This window comes from Condylura cristata, unplaced genomic scaffold (assembly GCF_000260355.1).
Source record: "Condylura cristata isolate star-nosed mole 26May11 unplaced genomic scaffold, ConCri1.0 scaffold00031, whole genome shotgun sequence".
Taxonomy (NCBI): Eukaryota; Metazoa; Chordata; class Mammalia; order Eulipotyphla; family Talpidae; genus Condylura; species Condylura cristata.
In genome coordinates this window covers 6,641,516-6,656,628 of record NW_004567132.1, presented here as the reverse complement: position 1 = coordinate 6,656,628, position 15,113 = coordinate 6,641,516, and the positions used below count along the sequence as shown (strand labels likewise).

Here is a 15,113-nt window from a genome sequence, read left to right as displayed (position 1 = left end):
TCAATGAGAGTTTCTATACTTTTGAGGTCTTGTGTTGGAATGGTGATCAGAGCAAGAAACCTCAGTCCCCTGTGCACTTTTGCTTCTTGAGTTGTTAACCTTCCCTTTGTTCTTCTTTTTCCTCCTTGTGCCCTTCAAGGCCCCTCCCTCTTGCCTTAAGACACATGAGCCTTCCTCATGTAAGTGTAGTAGTGTGGGCTTGACCTCCACCTTGCCAGGTGCAGCTGACCAGTGCAAAGAAATAGGAAATAGATTTTTTTTTTTAAAGATTGGGGAGTTTCTGTTCCACAATCACTGCTGTTTCAATAAAAAGCAACCCGGTGGAGCTGTAAAACCTACTTCCCTTTCTGGTGAATGTGACCATTTTCTATAGCAAAGGACCCTGAGTGTTGGGAAATTGAGGAGGGAGGGTGAGAAGAGAGATATCTGGAAAGGGCATAGAAGGAAGAGAGAAGCAGGTAGTCCAGAGAAGACACAGGGAAGAGAGCTGGCAAAGGAGGTGGGGGGTGTGGTGGGGGAGGATTGAAATTTGAGCTATTTTTATCCGAATGTGAATGCAAATTTCATCAGGCTTGCTGGCTGTGGGGAAACAGGCTGTGTGTCTGGTCACCTTCCCTGTAACTTCCTGCAAAACGGCATGGTGACTGAGTTTTCTGACACTGTCAGAGTTTGGACAACCCTGGCAGCTTCTGGAAGGGCAGCCCAGCAACTGTCACAGATGAAGCATCAAAAGCGTGAGCTGTCGATAGTAACCTGCATTTGCAGAAAATCTGAGGGCTTTCTAATTAACGGAGGAGCTCTAAATTAGAGCAAAGCTGTTCGACAAGCCCCCTTATATGCGGTAAGTGTCACGGCGCAGATAATCATTACATCTAACAAGCTTCTGATTTTTAACAGAAGCTACCAGGCAAACTCACTTATAATGGTTTGGTTTCAAGAGGAAAAAAGGCAGCCCCCTCCCCTTTTTCTCTTCCCTCTCATGAAAAAAAAAAAAAAAGAAGGAAAGAAAGATGAACAAGAGGAAAAGAAAATGGAAGTTGAGGGGGGGATGAAAGGGCATCCTCAGACTCCAGTACTTCAGGCAAGTGCTCAGACCCCACCCCTGAATTCTTGCCTTTGTAGCTAGCTGGAGGGTTTAGATACATCTTCTCTCTTAGATTTTCCTTACTGTAATCTGTGTCTGCTAATACACCAGCTCATTCATTTGATGTTTCCCGGAGACAAGCATCCTCTGTGAGTTATTTCTGACGATCAGTGCATTCTACAGGGTCTGAATTGTTGAAAGCAGTGCTCCAAACCATAACTCCTTGAATATTACAATCAAAACACATGATGTAGACTCAGTAGATTTGGGTTCTGCTTTGGATAGAGAAATAGACTAGGGTGAAGGAGGTTGGGGACTTGCCTGAGATCACTTGGGATCTGAGGTCTTTTCATAGAAGGGGAATTTGAGTTCCATTTGAGGGACTGACTTAGACCAGCTTGTAGAGACCTGGGCAGAGTCCATCTTTTGTATGTCTTCCTTCTGGGGTCTTCTCCGTTTTAAGATCGCGCTGGTGCCATGGGGGGAAGGGCTGTGAACCTGAAGGCTGGCTGGCGTTGTTCTGGAAGCACAGCATCAGGATCAACACTTCTTTTGCCTGAGTTGATGCTCTCCAAATTCCCCCGCTCTATCCTTGCAATTATTCATGGGAAATAAAATAATATAAATCACACCGCCTGATTCTCCTCAAACAGCTCACAAAGTAATCACAGGCTGAAGTGCAGGTTCTCTTGCGGTTCCTTTATCAGTAAATCAGATTTTGAGCATTTATCAGCAAAAGTTAGATTTAAGCATCATTCCTGTAATGTTTGAAAGAAAGAAGATTTGTTTCAGCGGGGGCTCTGCCAATCAGTGATCTTCCAGCTTGACTCTGCTATCAATTATTGCTGCAATTATTTTCTAGTTGGATATTTAAAATGTCATCAGAAAGAGATGATTACATATTCCAGAAAGCAAGGCACTGTATAATCAGATGAACTGAATCCAGTTAAATGCAGGATGGTACCAACCTGTCCTTCAAAGTAGAATTCTTGAGCTCCGACCACGACCATGGCAGCAGCACTCTGCCTGTTTTCGGGAAGCTGATCTTAACCTTAGGATGCAGCACACTGTCGGGGTCAGGTGATACTCTCCTATGGGAAACTTTCAAGTCAGAGTGGAATTGCTCCTTCAGATACATGAGAAGTGCATTTTGGTTATCTCCAATTCATCTGCAAATCTATAAATAAGAAGTCCTCCCATTCTTCTTGCTTCCTGTGGATTTAAATTTAAATGCCAAATCCTGATTTGTGGCAAAGTTGTCACATGCCCCTTTTCCCACTCCCTATGACTGGTGCCCAGGATCTAAGCAGTGGCAGTAGAAATTCCAACTGCTTAGAAGCCAAGAAAAAGCTTCTTTTCTCACTTTTCTCCAATTCCGGATATTCTCGGCCCTGCTCCATCTCTCAGCCTGCTCCCCACACATCTCCTCCCCTGCACACCCTCCTTCTGTCCGCTTCACGAACAGGAAATAAAGACAGATCCAAATTTATTTCTTCTATGGAGGAAAAGAAACCACAACTTGAACAAACAACACACACACACACAAAACTCCAACTAAGCTAAACTTTCTAGATAGGATGTTTCTAAATGTTCCAAATGCCAAGATGAGACCCAACTAGAGGTTTTGAAGATGTTCTGTGTCTAGGTGGGTTTCACAGGTTCTAGAATTTTCTGTCAGGCTGATTGTCTATTGGGCTTTTCCCAATTTACTTCCCAGAAAGCCTACCAAGCTCTTGTAACTCTAGAATACCGTGGTGGTCAGAAAACTCTCTCCGCCATAAAATGTATTAAGGTTCCGTTAGACAATCTCATCTGTGAAAAAAATCCCAAGTGTCGTTTAAGATGCTGGGTTGTGTGTACTGGAGAGTGTGGGAGAGGGATACGTAGGGAGAGTGGGGCATCCAAAAATGATTTTTAAGATATCACACCTCGTTGAAATGGAGCCGAAACACAGTCCCTGCTGCACTCGCTCTTAGCCAGGAGCCTGTGATGGCAGCCCAGCGACGACCAGCAGTGTTCGGGACCCTTGTTTTGCCTGGGCTTCCCTGCCCGGTCCTGCAGCTTGTGACCTGGGTGACCTCTGTTCTGCCCTGCATGACCCAGGTCAGCTGACCACAAAGCCCTACTTGGGGGCAGATATTGCTTTGACCCTTGAAAGCATGTTATATGTTTGTGGTGGGTGAGGTGTAGTGTGTCAAAACCACAAAACAGAGGTGCGAAGGGCCTTGTTTACCTCTTGGGAGATGGAGAGGAAGCCCTGGGCTCTGATTGCTTTTTCACCTTTCCTGGGATGCTGACTGCATGCTTGTTTGCAGGGTGTAGGTGTTTCTCCGTTCCTTCTCCACAGCATGTCCCAAGCAGAAGTAGGGGCCAAACCTGGACACGGGCACTAGGTGGGAAAGGAATCTGCCAGGGTTGTCTGCTAAGCCCATGGCCACGTCCCTGCAGTCATTCAGCTGGGAAATTCTGGTCTCATAGGACACATGAGAGCTTTGAGTCTTTCTTCCCTGGACTTCTGGGCTGTGCCAGGACCTCATGCAACTTAGATGATGAATGTGTGGGTTGCTGCAGGTGCTCTCCCTACATCAGAGGCAGGGAGGAAGATGAGATCATCTGGCCAGCCTTGAATGCACCTTCATGGCTAGTTTCCTAGCCTTATTTTTAAGTCTTTTCAGTAGAGCAAAATTATGGGATCTAAATAGGATCATTTGAACGGAAGGACTTCACACTGTTCTTTCTCTGGGGGCAGAAAGACAGAGGTGTAGGTGGGGAATGAGAATAGAGGAGAGTGTGGGAGATTGCTAAAATGAGGGAGAGGGGGAGGAAAGAGACCCGGACTAGGTAATTGGGACCAATTCATCAGAAGACATCTTCTGTAACTTAATTGTGCAGTTAATGCACTGCACAGAAAGAGAATTATTATCCTGATTGTCTATAACAACTATTGACGGAACATGACAATAGATTGCCAACTAATTGTAAACCGATGCACCAGTTACTTCTGGGGGCTATCAGCATGTCCCCAGATGCTGACCTGGAGGCTCCTTTCTTAACTATTTGCCAGAGCGACCCCAGTGACTTCAGGAAGGGAATGTTCCCCTGGTTGTTTCTGGCTCCTTCCATCAAGGTCGTTTGGAATGGCTCTTCAACAAGAAGAAAAGTCTAGGCCAGTGCTTAATTTCAAGTATTTAAAAGTATTTAAAATATTTGGGCACTTCTTTGCCCAGAATGGTGCCACTCATGAGAAGTGGACAATATAATCTTGATTCTCAGAAAACTTTAGCTGGGGAACCAGCATTGGTTAATACATAAAGCTCACATGGAGTCCAGAACCCGAGAGAAATGTAGTGTATTGCGGGGGACAGGATTGGAACTTATCGTTTGCCATCCCTTTCACTGTAAAAGCCCAGGTCTCATCCACAGCCCCTGAGCCTCGGTGCCCCCACACCGGGTGCAAGGGAGCAGTCATCGCTGGCGGCCTCCTCCCGGGAAAGTCCAGGGCCTGCTGCACACTGGAGGAGCCGCCAGCTTCAGCCAAGAGCCGCAGGCCATAAATGCAAAGTATGGCTTAACAAAAGCAGCTTTTGAGTGAGAAAGCTGAGTGGAGTTGTCCCAACCTGTCAACTTCAGATTTCTTTCCTCCTCCACATAAATCAAAAAACGGTTGGTGGAAGGGAGGGACAGAAGCACTTCATTTTAAGATTTTGTAAGAAAATAAAATCAAATCAAAAGAACCTGTCCCACACTGATACCTTACATGCCAGGTCTGAGCCTGAGGCAAATTTTTGTGGCCATGTAATAAGCCTCTTTAAAATGGTGACAGACCCTTGACTCTTTGCCTTGAATTACACTGATAAAAGACATTTTATTGCGTTAGAGCCAGGGCAGGCGTACAGGATGGTTCTTGCCTGGTCGGCCTCTTTGAAACCCCGTCAGCACTGCTGTCCACACTCGCCGCCACCTGACAGGGTTTGAGCGCGATGTCTGTGGAGATCTGTTGGCTGGTGTCCGAGGAGGCTTGCTCCCCAGCGGTCAGAAGTCTAGGCTCTGGAAGCAAAGGATTTCAGCCCCAGGGGCTTGTTAGGAAGAGTAGAGTATCTCCCGTTGCTGGTAGACGAGGAGATCTTGACTTTGGTGATCCAAGTCCATCTCAGGGTGAGGAGGCATGGAAATTGAATGCTAAACTTTATTTCCCAGGCAGTCTTAGAAATTCCAAGTGAACCCATCCTGGGGCCTCTGATATGTGGGTGTCTTTAGTCTTAACTTGGAAGTGAACAGAGAGGTGAAAGCAGATGTAGCCCCTTTACCTAGAGAGGCCAGGTCTCTGCAAGTTGACCCATCTGGTAAGTAGAAAGGAGTGATGAGATGGGGGGGGCGTTCTTGCTCTGAGGAGTTTGGCGGTGTCTGATAACTTTGGGTGTTACCCCATCGAATCAACAGAATTAGTAAACCCAAAAACAGCCAGAGCCCCCACCCTGTGGCTGGATTGGGGCCTTTTGATGATTGTAGATTAGGCATGCGGGTATTTCTTTTTATTCAGGAAATTCTTTCCAGGTTGGTCAGTGGTATAAGTGAAGGATTAGAAATTGGGTAAAAAGCCAGGAAAGTAAGAATGAAGCCAAAAAAATAGGCCTCAAGTAAATAGGCTGTGTCTACCTCTGCTTTGTTCTGTGGTACTCAGCAGAGAGGTTAGGATGAGCCTGGGGGAGGGAAGTGCTGAGGGACTGAGAAGTCTGTAGCAAAAGTTGGAGGAACTTTTGGGCAGGCAGAGGCCTGTATCTGAGAGCACTGCCTGCCATGGGACGAGGCCTGGCCTCACAGATTCAATCTCACCTCAGGCAAGAGGGCAGCCTAGTTTTTTTCCTGAAGAAATGTCAGAGCCTGACCTGCTAGACCATTTTTTTTTTCCCAGTTTGTCGAGCTTTGAAGCCTTAAATTAGCTCTCACAATTTCCGAGCAGTTCTGTGTTAACCATAGGATATAATAGGTTTTAATTCTGGAGAATGGCCAGTCCTGGTTCTAAGAATCACTTGGCAAAGGTTGTCACAGAACCTTAGGCCTGTCGTGTGTCCCTTCTCCACATCCCCTGACACACACACTCCACTTTACTGTCTCAGAAAGCAAGGGACTGTACGTGGCCACAAAACCAGTGCTGTACACACTCTGCCTTGGTCTAACCCTTGAGGGCTCCTGAGCTGAGTGCTGACCAGGGGCAAAAATTGGTCCCCAAGGTGGGCAGGACTCCAGCCTTCACTACCTGCAGCAGGACACTCCTGAGCTCTGCATTTCCTCACTGAGGAGATGAGGACAATAGCTTTCCTTCTTCCATAGGATCATGGAATTAGGGTAGAAACAGAATATGAAGAGGATGCTTTGGGAAGAAGAGGTAAAACCCTTCACAAGGGTCAGGGCATAATTCGTGGGGCTGCCCATTCTTCTGGTTCCTTCTCTGTCCTTGGATTGCATATGGACCAGCTGTGGAAGATAAGACCAGCAGCACCACTTGGGCCTGTCATCTCTACCAGCACACTCCTCCCATCACCCCTGCCTTCTTCTCAGTGCCTAGAACATCTGAAATCATCATGTGCTAAGCTTGGCTTTCTGGTATTTTCTCCAGACTGATGAAAATGGTGATACAGAAGCATAGATGAACTCATTATGAGTCGACACAGATAAAAAGGCTCGGGTGGCCTCTTCGGAGTAATTTGGGAGTTGCACATTTTGCTGACTTTGATAGACAAGTCCTTCTCCACCCTGGCTGGTGTTATCAGAATGGGTGTTTGTTAGGGAAATGGTCAGTCAGTCTCCTCAGATCCTCAAGTCTTTCTAGATCTTTCCTGCCCACCATTGAAAATGCTCATCTATCTTCCTCAGGCATCTTATACTGAAGTCAGGAGAAGTGGTTTAGGACTTTCCAGGTGTCTTCATCTTTGACTTTCTAGCCTTTTCTTTATTTCTTAGCTGGAGTAGGGAGTCATGACTGGCGTCTACAGTTAATGGAAGCTATGGAAGGCTAGAAAAGTTGGGTGAGAGAAGGACATCTTATCACTCACCCCTTCATCTAGGCACGGAAGTTTTGCACTTGAACCCACTTTAAGAAAGCCTAATACACGCAAAACCTCATCAATGGAAACTGATAAATTAGAGGGTGATTTTTCACATTACAGAAAGATTGTTAACTTTTTTCAAAAGGTTTCACCGCAGGGTTCCTTTAAATTGTGAGCTCCCCCACTGAATTTAAAGTGTTTGTTTACAGATCATTAACTACTTGACAGAGAGGTTGGGGAGGGGGTGGAGGAAGAAGCACTTAAAAGGTAAAATGTTAGAAGCCCTGCCAATTTTCGATGAGCCTGGAAGGGTGATGAAACATCTCTGAAATTATGTCCGTTAGCGAATGTGATTCAGTTTACTGAAATTCATTTTACACATGGCTTTCCAGGAACACTTCAAGTTGGTTGAAGGCAGGGACCGCAGCACCTTGCTACCCTGGTTTGTGGTGGCTGGGAGAAGACTCACTTTTCTTAGTCCTATGTGTGCCCTTGTGAGGAGTGGGTGCCAGGTTGTGGCACGAGGCCGAGCTTTGCCACTGGCCTTCTGGCACGGCAGCAGAGACCTTTTCCCTTGACATTTAGCTTGAGTTTGTGGGAAGTTTCTTCCTGGTTCTCTCTGACCTTCAGTCTCTTTGGCTTAGGAATCAGCTAGGTTTCCTCCTTGAAGCTTAGACAGGTGAGCTTTTGCAAGACTGTGTCCAGGAAACTGAAATCCACCACCGAGCCTACCTTCTCAGGCTGAGAATTAGCCTGGCAGCTGGACCCAACCTGCACTGGCCTGTAGGTTCCTCCTAATCCTGGCAAGGTCATAAGAGGCACAGGCCTGTCCTGGCCAGCTTATAGGGTGGTCCACACATGGTCTCTCACCTGCATCTGAGACTCCTGCTCTAGATCCAGTCTCAAGGAGACTCAGGCTGGCCTGGGAAATAGGAGAGAGAAGCTATCCATCTAATCCAGTCTTCTCTTTCCTTTTTAAAAAGATTTACATACTTATGCATACAAGAACTGGTGTACAGGCTAGAGGTTGGTGGGGAGGGGGTTTGGGGGGAGTCCGGTGAGAGGATTCAGAGACAGAATGGGGATTAGAACAGGCAGATCTACTGAAATACACTGTTCAGGGGAGCAGTGAGCGGGTCAGGAGAGGTCTGCTGTGCCGTGTGGGTCAGCTCCCTGGCTGGGGATCAAACTCGTGCTGCAGTGGCTGTGAACAGCTTCATAGTGCTGTGCTTAACCCCTTGCACCACCAGGGAGGCCCTAGTCTTCTCTGTTTAAAGACAAGTAAACTTAGAGCCAGAAAAAGGAAGGGATTTATTGACTGAAGGTAATGCCACAGGTGGTTAAGTAGAGTTAGGACTGAAGTGTCTAGATTTCTGACTTTGCAAGATCTCCAGTGGAACCAACTTCTGACATTTTTTTTTAAAGATTTATTTATTTATTCATATAGAGCTGGGGTACAGGCCAGAGATGCGGAAGGTGAGAGGCTTCCCCACAGACAGAGTGGGGAGCAGAACAGGCAGATCGCCGAAGTACACTGCTGAGGGGAGCAGCGGGCGGGTCAGGAGAGGTCTGCCGCGCCATGTGATCACCTCCGGGGCAGGTGGGAATCGAACTCATTCCAAAGTGGCTTAAGCTTCTTAAGTGCTGTGCTTTAACCCGCTGCGCCACCGGGGAGGGCCAACTTCTGACATTTTAAAGGAAGAGAAGAATCTGAGGTTCAGTGGAACTCGTGAGTAAATGCATGGGGGAAAGGCGTTTTTGAAATTAGTTCTCAAATTTCCCCAAATTACTTGACAAAAATACCTGAGGCAGAGGCAAGCCTGTGTGTGTGCACAGACACTCACAGACCGCAACACACAAAAAATTCTCCAAGAACTCAGAGAAGTTAGTGTCTCTCCACCCCTCCCTCCACCCCCCCAACCACACTGCCAGTTTTGAAGACTAAGGGAAGTTTGTGAGGGGAGGTCAAGTTCATGATTGCAGAGACAAGACAGTGTAGGAAAGTTTCCACATTCTTGTCGTTTGCTGAATATGTGTCAGTTCAAGCCAATCTTCAATGGGCAAATGATACATCTGAAATAGATTACTAAGTCATGGAGGTGGTATTGCAAAAAGAACTTGGCTATTGACTCTTGTTTGTCTGATTGAGAGGATGAAGCCTAGTGATGTTGCCTGTGCAGACCACCCACCTTCATTAGAGGGGGGGGGGGGAGGACCCAGGTGGGGGAAGAACAAGACAGGATAGGTGAACTTTTAAAGTTTCACAATAGTTCACCTGGTTTGTCCCTTATTTAAGAAAAGATGAAATTTGAACATATCAACTTGTGAAAGCTGAAGACATCACTAAAGTCTTCAGAAGGTTTAAGTGCATAACATTATCCTCTGTTGACAACCAAATAAATTGACACTGTTTGATTTAGAGGTAACAACCTGTTTGCTCTGTGCAGACCTTGGGCTATGCTTCTCTTAAAGCATCCCACCTGCTTTGTCGTTTGTCTAGCGAATGGCTCTCATGTCTCATCCCATCTCTTTGTCGTTTGTCTGCTCTCATGGCTCTCCAGATCCAGATCCTAAGTTACCTCTTCCCCCAAGCCACTCTCCTCCTTCCAAATGGAAGTAATTTCTTTGCTTTTGAATTCCCATTTTATCTGTCCTCCTCTCCCGACGATTTCTACATTGGGTTGAGCGATTTCTGCCCAGTCTTTATTTTTCCTCCCAGATGAAGGCTCCCATAGGGGAAGTCTGTGTGGGTCTCTTCTTTGTGCTTCCCACAGAGGCCAGCCAATTGCCCACTGCTTCCGGGCAATCAGTAAATACTTGCTGAGTGAATATAACAAAGAATGAATGAACAGGACCTTATCCTGAGTACTCACACTTTTTTTTTGCATAGTGAGGTACACCGCTAAACAAAGAAAAAAAAACTGACCTAAAGACAATTCGTCTTTTTATGCAGCTGCCCTTCTTTCTGGTCTCATCCATAAGTTTCACCATTTGAAGGCAAAAGCTGAAAGTGTAATAAAAATTTATCTAATTCACGATCAAGTGAAAATACTTTGGGCCCAGAGCCAAAGAATATTATTGGAATGAACTTTTTTCAACACCCTAAATTTAACCAGCTGGAATTCTTTTTTTAAGTACCATCCTATTCAACCTTTTGAAATGAAGGATTTGCCTTTTAGTGGGAAATCTGCATTTCAACACAAAGATGGAACACAATGTCTTTGGCTTAGTTATTCTTCAGAAACACAAGCTTTTTTTTTTTTTTTTTTTTTTGAATTATATGCTTTGCTTATGTTAAAGACACAGATTGCAGAAAATTTTGTTTAGGCCTGACAGATTGGTGGCTTTCATTTTATGCATTTTTATAGATAAAGGGGCATGTAAGATGTCATCTCTCCCTCCCTTCTCATAGAAAGACTGCTTAGGGTAAGAACTGTAGTAAGGTGAACTTAGCAATGTAGGATTTAGATAATAAAGGCTCTGAGAGGTTAGAATTGGTTAAAAAAGGAAAAAAAAACCCCATCAGTTTTTAAATGAGTGATAGATGAAATTAAAAGTCACCAGTGAGGCACCATGGGCTATAAGAAGCCATGGTGAGTTTCAGTAAAGTTCTTTAGTGCCATGTCTTGAGAATTCTCACTTTCCTTGGTACAGAATAATGTACTTTTTAAAGAACACCATGGTTTGGCAAAACCATAAGTAGTTAAAAAGCAGTGATGGGGAAAAAATGCTCATGTAAATGCTCATTTCTAGACCAAAGGGAATGTGATTTTGACTATCAGAGGCTAATTACAAAGTCTGTTAGTAATGATAAAGCTGACATGTTTTCAGTTCAGACTGATAAAACTCAAGACATTGGCTCAGGTAGTGTTTGCTCTCTAATTCTCTGATGAATCACAGAACCCAAGAGAAGACCTGGTGTCTATCAAGCCTAAAGAGAGGGTTGAAAGACAGGAGGACATAGAATGGATTTGGTTTTCCTACAGATCAAGAAGCCTCATGTCCAGGCTAGTTGAGCTGTTGTTATTTTTCTAATTTGGATCCAGTAATATTGACAGACTGGAACTGGTTCATTCAGAGAATTTAACAACTTTTCAGGATACATTTTAAGTGCAACCTAGAAGTTGGCTCAACAGGAAGAGAGCACTTTCGAATGTTGGAAGTAGAAGGGCACTCACCTATCTAGACCTCTCTCTCCATCATAGGTTCAGCATCCAACCTCTTCTTGAAGGCCCAAGATGAAAGGGAGGTCACAGCTTTATGAGTTAGCTCTTCTGCTTGGGGACGACTGGACACTGTGGTGTCCTGAAAGAAATAAGGAAATTATCTAAAAACATGCTTAAGAAAAAAATATGTTTACTTGTCTACATTTAAGGGAACAACAAACATCTATGTACTTCTAAAGAGGTCTGGGTTTTAATTCCTGACTCAAGATGGGCATTCAGCACATCCCAAAGTGTGCTGGAAATAACACTTAGCTCTTTCAATGCATTTGTAGACTGGTAGTATTAGCTGTTAGTGGTCAGTGATGTGACTGGTTTATACACCCAGTGATTAGTTTCAGAAACAAATAGCATATCAATAATAAGGGAATCCTTGACATCTCCTTGAGGAATCTGAAATTTGATTTAATGATCTTAGACTCTGGAAACATCCCACGAAACTTCCAGAACTCTGTGTCAAAAGTTGGAAGGTAGGGGAAAAAAAAAGCTTTGGTACCCAGTGTATATAGATATGTAAAGTGACAGATAGTATTAAAGCTATACTGTTCCCAATTTGTTGCAGGTTTTTAATGAGACTTGAAAAGTAAGATTCACTATTTTTGTTGGACCATAGGAAGACTTGCAACCTAATAATGCATATAAGACATTTGTGAATGCCCAAGGGGAAATGTCAGGGCTAAAGATACCTACCTTTATGATACACAGAATAGGTAAAGACACCATTCACTACAGGAGTGCAAGACCTTTGAAAAGAGAGTGATAGAGAAGAGGGCAACATGTCACATTTGAGAGTCTGGAAAGGGAAACGGGTCCGGTCTTGCTTCATCTATGGAGTGTGCCACAGTTTTTCTGGAAGCAGTGAGGTCGCCATCTGTCTGGGGTAGACTTGAAATGTTGGATGTTGTCTTATGCTGAGAAGATTCCCTGCTTGATGGAGAGCCTCACTCTCCTGAGGGAAGGGGACCTCACATTCCAGGCAGAACAATCGTTAGGGGTTTCCTGACAACCTCAGCCTGGGAAGGCGGAACTGCTGGTGGAGTGTGATGCTTAGAAGCATTAATTGTGAAACTTTACTCTGCCTAACCCGTGATGAAATAATTGAAAGCATCATAGCAAGAAGTTAAACCCTAGGGAAGCTATTAACAATTTAGCATTTCCAGTTCCTGTGGGAATGTCGATTCTGCTTACAAGGTGTGGTGTGGATGTGTGCAGAGGGAGCAGCCCAGCAGATCAGCTGAAGGCCTGGTCAGCTTAGCTCTGACCCTCTTCCAGAATGAAGAGAAGTGCAAGTAGGAGTCCCTCTCACGAACACAGTGAGCTTTCAGTGAGCTTTCGATTGTTTTCCCCCAAAGAATAGCTTGTTTGGCTGATGAGAATGAGTTGTTTCTCTCCTGCTTGCTAACAATTCTCTGGGAAGCAGAGGTAGGGGGTGAAAAGATGGGGTGAGCCAAGAGGCAGACCAGGTGTTGTTCACCAAATATGAAACCAAGTCCGTTCATTTGGGCCTTTTGAGAGTCCCACTCCACACCTCTGAGCTGGAGTCTCTCCAAAGGGGGCTAGGAGACATCTTTTCTCTTAATGGGTGAGGAAGAAGAGAACTATCCCAGTTAATGGGCAGTCAAGACCAACTGGGAACACAGAGGGGTGGAGATAGATGGATATCCCAGGGAGAACACTGGATGGGGGTTCAGGAGCCCAATTCTTATCTTCATTTGTGTTCAGCCATCAATGTCGGCAGTGTCTGTCCGTCACTTGATTTTTCAAGGTTTCTCTTCCCCTGCCTATTCATTGAAGGCACAGAATTGATGATCTCCAAGGTTTTTGCGTCTTAGCAAAAATCAAACCAGGGCCTCCCTGGTGGAACAAAGGGTTAAGTGTCAGCACTATGAAGCTCTCCACTGTGCTGCAGCATGAGTTCGATTCCCCACCCTGGAGGTGTGACCCACATGGCACAGCAGACTTCTCCTGACCCCGCCTTGCTCCACTCAGCAGTGTATTTCAATAGATCGGCCTGTTCTACTCCCTATTTCCTCTGGTGAATCCTCTCACCACGTTCCCCTCCTTTCTCCCCCCCACACCCCGCTGCATCTCTGGCCTGTACCCCAGCTCTTGTATACATAAATAAATTAAAGAAATCATTAAAAAACAACAACAAACCAAACCATGATGCTTGATGATACTCCTTGAAGATATGAGACCTCATTTGGCTACCTGGTGGTCAGTGCTTTGGAGAACTGGGCCTAGTTTTTGTCTTCCTCCCCTCCACCTCAGGCTCACCTTGCTTAGGTTTGTGGATAGCTTGCCAGCCAGAGAGGGGTGCAGGTGGTCAAGCTGGACTACATTGCCAGTTCTGCCACATTTGCTGGAGGCCCATTGCAACCCTCGAGGATCTCCCCCCAGATTGGACAGTGGACTGTCTTCATACAGGAGTCTAAGTACTTTATCTTGGGGTCATGTGTGTTTGTGGGTCTCCTAAGAAAAGGATTTCAGTTGTAGCAACACACTTATTAAATAGCTGTGGCAAGAACAAGTGCAAAAATGGATTCTCAGCTTTCTTGTTGAAACACACTGACAGAATCTGTCGTTAATTTTACCCTCTATCCTCAACTCTTTTAACATAAACAGTCAAATAAAGACATACTTGTTTCTTAAGTTTGATCTTCCTGCCTGTGTTGGTTCATTGTGGTTTTATTTTGTTTTGGGTCAGAGAAGAGGAAATGCCACCCTAGACAGTCTTGGGCTGGGTGGGGCCACCGGGCAGCCTTTACGGGTCTGGTAACTACAGATTTTATGCCTTCAGTGTTTGAGCGTCCAGGAGCAATGCACTGTTGTCACACACCAGGCTCCTCCTGAAAGGAGACCTGTGCCTGCCGTTGTCCTGACTGTTCTTGGCAGTGTGATGTATATAAGGAGAACAGGATGTATTTTACACCCGAGACCTGCTATCCTAGACAACAACAGCAACACTTTTCAGTGCTTTTAGTATTAAGCTAATGGAAAACATACTCTGTTTATTCACCATCAAAGTCTGTTTTTCTTCTCTCCTGCCTCCCTCAGTCATCATAAACTCCAAGTATCTAGTACATACCAAGCAGCTCCTGCTCCATCTATCCTTCACTCTGTCTCGAACTTGACCTCTGCATGCTTGGTTGGCTCAAGGTGGACTTGGAAAAGCTAGAAACTTACCACATAAACCATATAATCCCCAGGTTGCACAAAGCAAATATTTCCTTTCTCACAAAAATCTCAGTGCTAGAAATGCTTGGGTTACTGCTAGATTTATGTTTATTAGTATGAGAAGTCACTTTTACTCACCAGAGTGTGACCAAATTCAGTAGAATGGAGAAGTGGGCCACTTTTTCTGGGGGCTGCTATTCTGGGCATGCTGGTTTTCTGTCATTCAATGGTAGGATTCCTCACCCTCTAGGATGAGGACTTGACCAAAGTTATTTTAACCCCAGAAGTCTACTTTTTATTCTCCACTACTTTAAGAAGCCAAACTGATAGAATTCTAGGGTGTGGCCCAACCAAGTCTACATGGCCTAAGTTTCCCCAATCACTGAAGGTACTGTCATAAATGTAGCCAGGGGTGCTGGGGAGAGGCAGTGGAACAAGGCAGACAGAATAGGACTCTATTCTAGAAGAAATGGTTCCCAAATGTACTCAATTCCTTTTAGTATATTGTTTTGGCTTGTGCTTGCCTGTAATACAAAGTAAATGTAAGCATGTAAACCAGCCTTGCAATAACCCTACCCATTG

At 45.1% G+C, this 15,113-nt stretch overlaps 1 protein-coding gene across 4 annotated transcripts in view; it reads left to right on the top strand.

The window, feature by feature from the left end:
- BCL11A (B-cell CLL/lymphoma 11A (zinc finger protein)) overlaps positions 1 to 15,113 on the top strand; it is a 98,125-nt gene that overhangs the window by 66,136 nt on the left and 16,876 nt on the right. The gene's annotated exons all lie outside the window — the stretch shown is intronic.